This window comes from Castor canadensis, chromosome 13 (assembly GCF_047511655.1).
Source record: "Castor canadensis chromosome 13, mCasCan1.hap1v2, whole genome shotgun sequence".
NCBI classification, from domain to species: domain Eukaryota; kingdom Metazoa; phylum Chordata; class Mammalia; order Rodentia; family Castoridae; genus Castor; species Castor canadensis.
This window is the reverse complement of record NC_133398.1, coordinates 121,404,070-121,412,750: the sequence shown is the minus strand read 5'-3', so window position 1 is coordinate 121,412,750 and position 8,681 is coordinate 121,404,070. Positions and strand designations below refer to the sequence as shown.

Genomic DNA, 8,681 nt, shown 5'->3' with positions numbered 1-8,681 from the left:
CTGAAATCAATGATTTTAGAACAATATTAAACATAAAATTCTCTACTACTGTAATTTGCAAATCATTTTCTCTCATCATCTGATGTAAATATGAAATGGTATATTCATTTCACACCAGAAAATGTGAGCGAACTGGACGCTGAAAATTTCATTTCCAATGTTCTTTTATCAAGATTTATGAAAAATTATATTATTCTTTCCAACTGTATAAAATACTTGACAATCATGAAGTTGCACAATGTAAGTACTTAAAGAAGTAAACCAATATTTTATAAAACAAAGGAGATATTCCTAAATTCTATTAACATGCAACATAATGTAAACAATTTAAATATTAATTGGGGAACAGACACATCAACACACTTCAAAAGAATCCAATGTTATATATTAATGTCAAGAAAATAGACAAAGTGAATTTTTGCCCAAAGCCATTTTAGAATAAGAAGGAATTTTAGTCTTTTAAATCAATGTGGTCTCATGAACCTTTTAAGGGTGCACTTAAAAGAATCACAAAAAAACACCTTTGCGGAGGTGACGCTTCCAGCGGGGAAAAAGTGGCTGAGGCCATTCAGAACTCATGTGTGAACGCTGGGAAAAAAGATGAAACTTTCCCTGAAGAAGAAAAAGAAGATGAGGATGGTAGCCAGGACTGTATGGTCAGAGCTGGAGGACGAGGTCAAAACCGCTTCCGACAGCGAAGGTTCTGTAGGAAGCTGTGAATCAGAAATGCATCAGTTGTCTGATGATGAAGCAATAGAAGCTGACAACGTGGATAATGTTGAACCTTGTGATAAAGAAAATGCTGCAGAATCAAGTGCTGGGGCTAATACTGGCTAGGCAGATGCTATGGCTAAAATCCTTAACAAGAAAACTCCTAAAAGTAAACCCACCATCCTCATAAAAAATTGAGTTAGAAAAGGAGAAAGAAAAGTTAAAGCAAGAAAGACTAGAGAAAAGAAAACAGCTTGATAAGAAGCGGGAGTGGGAAATGATGTGCAGAGTAAAACCAGATGTTGTCAAATACAAGGAAACAGAGAAATCTTCAGAGAATTGCAACGAGAGGTGTGGTGCAATTATTTAATGCTGTTCAGAAGCATCAAAAGAATGTTGATGAAAAGGTTAAAGAAGCAGGAGGCTCTATAAGAAAGCGTGCTAAATTGATATCAACTGTTTCCAAGAAAGACTTCATCAGTGTCCTGAGAGGAAAGGATGGAAATACAAATGAGAAAAGTTCAACCGGGAAGACCCCAATAGACAAATTCTAATGTTTAACTTATGTAATGAGACATAATTTCTTTTTCTCTCTCCTGTCTTCCCCTCTCCCTCCCTCTTTCCCTCCCTCCCCCCCTCCCTTTCTCCCTCCCCACCCCTTTCCTTCTTCTCCTCTCCTAGCATAATTATGTTAACTTCTCTTATGTGGATATCAAACAGTGAAGTGATGGAGTCAGAAAACAAATAATCTATATCACTTATTACATCTGATTTGAGACTTGCTTCCATATTGTTGCCTTAAAGGTATTAAATTGGATGACCTTTAGGATATAGTTGTTAAAAAGAGAAGAAAAACTAAGACTGTTTTTAATGTCAGTGCAAAATTTCTGTGAAACTTGTCCCAGGCTCTAAAGTTTAGAAGGGAATTATTTAATAAATGTAATCTGTTCCTTTTTTTTTTGAAAAGGATCAATCTCTTTCCCTATCTTTCAATAGTAAAAATAATTCCCTCTACCCAAAAAAAAAACACCTTTGCACCAATTAACACTGGTGCTACATAAACAAAAACTCTTCAAATTCTTTCAAGGCAACTGAAAGAAAACCATAGTAGGCACTAGATTGAAATTCATTAACTCCTTTTCCTCACTAATTATGTGGCAAGTGAAAATATCTGACCTAATGAAACCCTGGTTAAATCTAATGATTTGCAATTATAGCCTTACCACAGAAGCTAAGCGTGTCTAATAGAAAAATCACAACCATGAAGCCTGACTTCACTTTAAATAAACGTCTACATTGGATCCTCAGTGCTGCTGGGAAATCTTACCACACTCTTAAGTTAATTCCCTAGAAGGCAAATAGACACTCCTGTTCTCCTCTCTTACCATACATTAATGCCACCTACTTCCACCATCACTCTCACTTAAACTTGCTTCCTACTCAATTAAGAAAATCATCAGAAGGGAGCTCCCAAATGCACCCCCTTCTCATCTTCATGCATGTGTTATCTACTCCCTCTGCCTTCCCTCCTATTGTTACTATGAATAAATGGTTTAAGCTGCTACCAAAACTCATACAATCTGGTATCATTTTCTCTCATTTGATCTAATACATTAATGTAGTGCTTGCACTTTCTCTACCTCCCCCTTCTAATGGAGACTTCTCCCTTTAGTGTATTATTCTCAAAATGATAGAAACATGTTGTCATTTCTGCTCTTTAAAAAGTCTTGACCCCCATTGCTTCTTTTAAATACAGCCCCATTCTCTCTGGCTTTTTATGACAAATGGCTTTAAAATAGGCTCTCATTTTTCTCTCCCCACTTTTTCCAGAGCCCATGCCAAACAAACTTTTGCCCTGATATTTCACTAAACCCACTCTGCTCAAGGTTACCAACTGCCTTGTTGCGCAGTAAAATGGTGAATTCCCATGATTCACCTTATGCAAACACAGCATATTGGTAGAATTCTTACACAGTTGATCAAACCCTTTTTCAAACACTTTCTTCACATTGTTTCCAGGGTATGTGACTTCTCTGACACCAGATAAGGTTTTTGTATTAGTTCCTCTGGAGTGGGGACATCAAACACTTTCATGTTTTGGGTTTTCTACCTCCTCCTATATCTCCTATATGTGCACTCCCTATTTTTCTCCTATTTTTTCCTTCTATCTCACACAACTAGTCTTTCTCTGTTACCTTTCCTGATTATTCCTAATTACCTTCACTTCTTAATGTTAAGGGACCCAGGCCTCAGTCTTTGAACTCTCTCTTTTGTATTAGATACAAAAAGTTTTGACTTTAAATACTGTTTATTCACAGGTGATTCCCTAATTTATATCTTATATATCTAGTTTAGACCACTTTCTGAACCACCAACTCTAACATCCTTAATTCTTAGCGGGCATTTATACTTGGATATAGGCATCTTACCACATCAAAACATAAACAAATAAATAGACTCTTGTTCTTATTTATAAAGGCTGACATTATAAGCCTCCACCAATATCTAGTTTGCCTCTACAAGACACATGAATGATAATACTTGGTAAGGACACAGGACTTATTCTGGCCAGTTCAATGTGGGAAAAAGTTCCATGCATCACTGGGCACTGATATTTATCTGTCCATTCTTTCATCAGAGTATCTTACGCTTTCAAAATATGTCCCGAACCCAAGCACATTTTACTGCACTTCAAAAAATACTGGTAAGAAGATATAAAAAGGCAAACCACAGACTGGGAGAGAATGTTTAAAATCTGATGAAGGATTTTATACAGGAACATATAAAATTTTCAATGTTCATCAGTTAGTAAAGTAAATTACCAAATTTTTTTAAATGAGAAAAAGATTTAGTAAATATCTTGACAAAGAAGACATAAGTAAAAAATGGTCTTTAAACTACAGAGATTACCCACAGAGTGGGAGAAAATATTTACCAGCTATACATCAGACAAGGGACTGATAACCAGAATATGCAGAAAACTTAAGAAACTAAACTCTCCTGAAATCAATGAACCAATTAAAAAATGAGAAACTGAACAAAACACAGCTTTCTCAAAAGACGAAATTCATATGGCCATAAAACACATGAAAAAATGCTCACCATCTCTAGCCATAAGGTACATGCAAATCAAAACCACATTAAGATTACACCTCACCTCTGTTAGAATAGCCATCATCAAAAACACCTCCAACAACAGGTGTTGGCAAGGATGTGGGGAAAAAGGAACCCTCGTACACTGCTGGTTGGAATGAAAGCTGGTCGAACCACTCTGAAAAAAAATTGGGGGCTTATTAAGAATCTAAACACAGACCTGCCATTTTATCCAGCAATCCCACCCCTGGGGATATACCCAAAGAAATGCAACACAGGTTATTCCAGAGGCACCTGTACACCCAATGTTTTTTGCAGCACTATTCACAATAGCCAAATTATAGAAACAACCAAGATGCCCCACGACTGATGAATGGATCAAGAAAATGTGATACTTGTACACAATGGAATTTTACTCAGCAATGAAGAATGAAATCTTATCATTTGCAGGTAAATGGATGGAACTGGAGAACATCATTCTAAGTGAGGTAAGCCAGGCTCAGAAGACCAAAAATCATATGTTCTCCCTCATATGTGGACTTTAGATCTAGGGCAAATGAAGCAATGTGCTTTCACTTGGATCACATGACAAAGGGACAGCACATACGGGAGGTATGGGGATAGGTAGAAAACACAAAACATGAAAGCATTTGATGTCCCCACTCTAGAGGAACTAATACAAAAACATTAAAGTGACAGAGGGTAACATGAGAAGGGGATCAGGAACCAGTGTAAAGATCAGTTAGAGATGAGTTGACATGGGTTGTAACACATGTGTACATGAAAGCAATGCTAGGAATATTTCTGTATAGCTATCCTTAACTCAACTAGCAAAAATGCTTTGTTTTCCTTATTATGCCTATGTCTTTTCTCCAACAAAATTAGAGATAAGGGCAGAACAGTTTCCACCTGGAAACTATACCTGGAAGTGAGGGGTGTAGGGGGGAGAAGATGGGGGAGAGGCGCAGGGGGGAAAAATGACCCAAACAATATTTGCACATGTGAATAAATGAATAATTTTTAAAAGGTGTTGAATATTATTAGTCACTGGGAAATGCAAATTAAATTAAATCCACAATGTGAAAGTACTACACACATACATTACAATGGCAAAAGTGAAAGGGCTGACAATACCAAGTGCTGACTAGGTTGTGGAGCATAGAACTCTCATTCCAGAATAGCTGGAAGGTAAAATAGTATAGCCACCAGGAGATGAGTTTGGAAATTTCTTTAAAAGATATACATATATCTGTTGTAATAAAAGACAAGTGCTTGAATTTTTATGGAAACTGTCTACTTAAGAAGATATTCAAAGGATAGTATAATTATATATACATGATTCTTCCTTGGTCAAAGGTATTAAAATATAATCTTATTAAATGGCACAGCCATTCTGTTCCTCGATATTCCTGAGAGATATGTGAGTATATATGCAAAGATTTTATATAAATGTTTATAGCCCCAAACTACAAAGTACACAAAAGTCCACCACCAGGTGAATGGGTAAACAAATCTTATCTATACAAAAACTACTACTCAGCAATAAAAAGTTCTCTCTCAACTATTAATAAGCACAATACAGATGAATCTCTAACTAATTATGGTGAATAAGAGAAGCCAGAAATGAAAAACTTAAAACAAAAAAGTGAACATTCTATTATTCCATTATGTAAAACTCTAGAATATGGAAAGTAACTTTTAGTGACAGAAAACATACTAGTGGTTGTCTTGGGAAGAAGGGTGCTGAAAAGGGCAGGAGGAAAGGATGTTAAAGTGACCCAGGAAACTTTGGAAGGTGCTATGACTTTAATATATCCCCCACATGAGGTGTGGTGACACATGCCTATAGTTCCAGCTACTTGGGAGAATAAGGCAGGAGTTCAGGGCCAGCCTGGGCAACATAGTGAGGCCCTCATTTCAAAAAAACGAATAAAAGATAAATGTTTCCCCCCGAAATCATGTGCTGGAAACTTACTCTGTAGTTTTGGAGGTGGAGCCTAGTAGGAGTTGTTTAAGGACAGGAGAGTTGCATGCTCAAGAGCTTGAGGTTGTAAGTTTGCTGTCTTGCTCTCTCATATATTATTCTCTCTTACCTTTTCACCTTCAGCATGGGAGGATGCAGCAAGTGGACCTCACAGATGCAGGACCTTCAACCCTGGACTTTTCTACCTCTGGAACTATAAGAAAGAGATATGTTCTTTATAAATTATCTAGTTTCAGGTATCTGTTAAAGCAGCACAAAATGGGGAGAGGAGAGGTGATAGATATACTTACTTTCTTCATTATAGTGATGATTTCACAGGTGTATACGTGTTTGTTTAAATTTGTACAGTTAATTATATGTAAACAATATTCCAACAAACCTATTGTTAAAAAATAATACAGAATGTACCCTAATTATTTTTAGAAAGAATAAAATGGACGAAAATTAAGATAGCAGCTAAGAAAGCAGAATCCTATGAATGGACTGAAGTGGAACCCACTATATTTCACCTCAGAGCAGTTCTTTTTCTTGAATAAGAAAACATGGGTGTAAAAGGAGGGATGACCTATATCACAAAGGAAAGTGCCTCAATATGAAGTCATAGTGTCTTTCAACCATGGAGGAAAAAGCATATAAATAACTCCTGAAATTGTTACCCCATACATAAACACAATTGTTTTGCCACAATCCCATAACAGGTGGATAACCTCTTTGGACTCACCACAGAAACCTGTCCTAATTTCTCATTTTTATGTCATCTTCACTTGCCAAATGCTGACTCGCAGAGCGCGGCGCCCCACACCCCCAAACCCCCGGGGGCGGACTGGGCTGGGGGAGCGTGGGAGGGGGCGCGCAGGGCGGGGCCATGGCGGGTGCGCGGCGCCCTCAGCAGTATGAGGCATGCGCTCGGGGTCCTGGTGGCGAGGAGGAGGAGGAGGAGGTTGTGGCGCGCGACGGGGAAGTGGCTGCCGAAAACAGCCGGGAGGTAAGAGCCAGAGAGCGAGGGCCAGGAGGGGCGGCGCGGCAGACAGCGGGACTGGGCCCCGCTGTTAATCCCGGGCACTGGCTTGTATCTGATTAGATACAAGCACGTGAGATGATTTGATCCTTTAAACTGGGCTTAAAAAGACTCATCTGCTCCTATTTCTGAAAAAGAAGGAGAAAGAAATCATTCTCCCGAAAGTATTTGATAAACTTAAGGAGTTTATTGGACTCATGACAGCTGATTTGTTATTATTATACAAAATTCAAAATGAGTTGATTCTGGTTGCTATTGTGCTCTACCAAATAGTTTCTGTTTATAGTTCATTTAAATGTCATGTTATATTACATTTCAAACAATTTCCTGTCAGCTATATTTTACAAGGTGTCATTTAAGTCTCTGACTTGTGTCTTAAAATGTCCAAGCAACAATTAAACTATCCCATTATGCTTTCATGAGTGGAAAATAGTGTTTTATAAATTTTGAGATTTGCATTACTCACTTGTAAACATCAACATCAACCAAGATGCAAATTGTATATTTTACTTTGTTGAATTACAAAAAGGAGATTAAGTTACATTGATAGGCATAACCTAGCTTGTCTCTGCTTGTTTTTCCAAGAACACAGATGAACTCATTTAAATGTAGCAGTACCAAGGAATCATCAGCCAGAGAGAAAACCATGGCAGAGAAAGTTTTCCCTCACAGATAAATGAATCACTGTGGCTTTTAAATAGATTTTTTCTCTGATGTTGAATGAGATTATTTTCTTTGCATCAATAGAGTAGAAATAGTTATATTTTTGTCTATGTTTTATAATTGCATTTCTATTCTTAAGTCAAACTTCATTTCTTACTGTCATGGTCTGATACTGTGCCGAGTAAAAAGCAAATTTAGTTTGTTATAATGTATTTAATTTTATAAGAGTCAGAAGAGAGTATGCTTTTTTTATTTATTACTACTGGAAGCATGCCAAATATTGTACTAAGTGTTTCGCATGTACTATTTTATTTATCATCGAATAACCTGAAATAGATACTACTAATTTATTTATAGTCTACAGTATTCATTTAATAGTCACAACTAAAACTTATTAGTCTGATGTTTCACAATGAGAACGTAAAGAAGCTGGCTCTAGCATGTGTTCTAACTTTCATATGCTAATCGATTAGGATACATTCTTTCACTCAAGGGGAAAAATGGGCACACACATACACAAATAGAAAGATAAGCTCTGCTTTATTTTATCCATGGATTTTTAAAATATTTATTTTCATTATTTCTATACTGGGAGTGCATTGTGATATTTACCAAATTTCTTACAATAAATTGTAGTTGAATTCACCCCCTCCATCACTCTCCTTTATCCTCCTCCCTCCATTCATAAAAGAAAATACATAGTAGAGAAGAAATTCATTCAGCTGATGATAGAAGTAACAAGATAGAAGTTGAAACCATAAATGTAAAATCTGTATGAATTTTAATTTTAGCTGTTGTATAGTTTCTGGAACCTCAAGTACCTATGATAAAATATGAGCACACATTACTAAACTGCATCATATACAATTTATTTGTATGCCACTTTAAAACTTTATTTCTCCTATTTTTCCTGCCCCCTCCTAATAAAAATAATTTACAAAACTGAAAGTACAGCCTCTAAAGTATGGGGGCTTAGAGACCCTCATACTGATAAGTGACATTTCCATAAAATGAGAGCTACCTATGTAGTGATCATATGAAATTCAAAATGAATTGATTCTGGTTGCTATTGTGCTCCACCAAAATCATAGCTACTGTTTAAAGGTAGTTTAAATGTCATTTTACATGACGTTGCAAATAACAAATCAGCTGTCAGGAGTCCAATAAATTCCTTAATTTTGTCAAATACTTTCTGGAGAATGTCTTCTTTCT

At 36.6% G+C, this 8,681-nt stretch overlaps 1 pseudogene; it reads left to right on the top strand.

The window, feature by feature from the left end:
• Positions 1-600: 600 nt before the first annotated feature.
• Positions 601-1,296, top strand: LOC109698240 (RRP15-like protein pseudogene; annotated as a pseudogene).
• Positions 1,297-8,681: the final 7,385 nt, after the last annotated feature.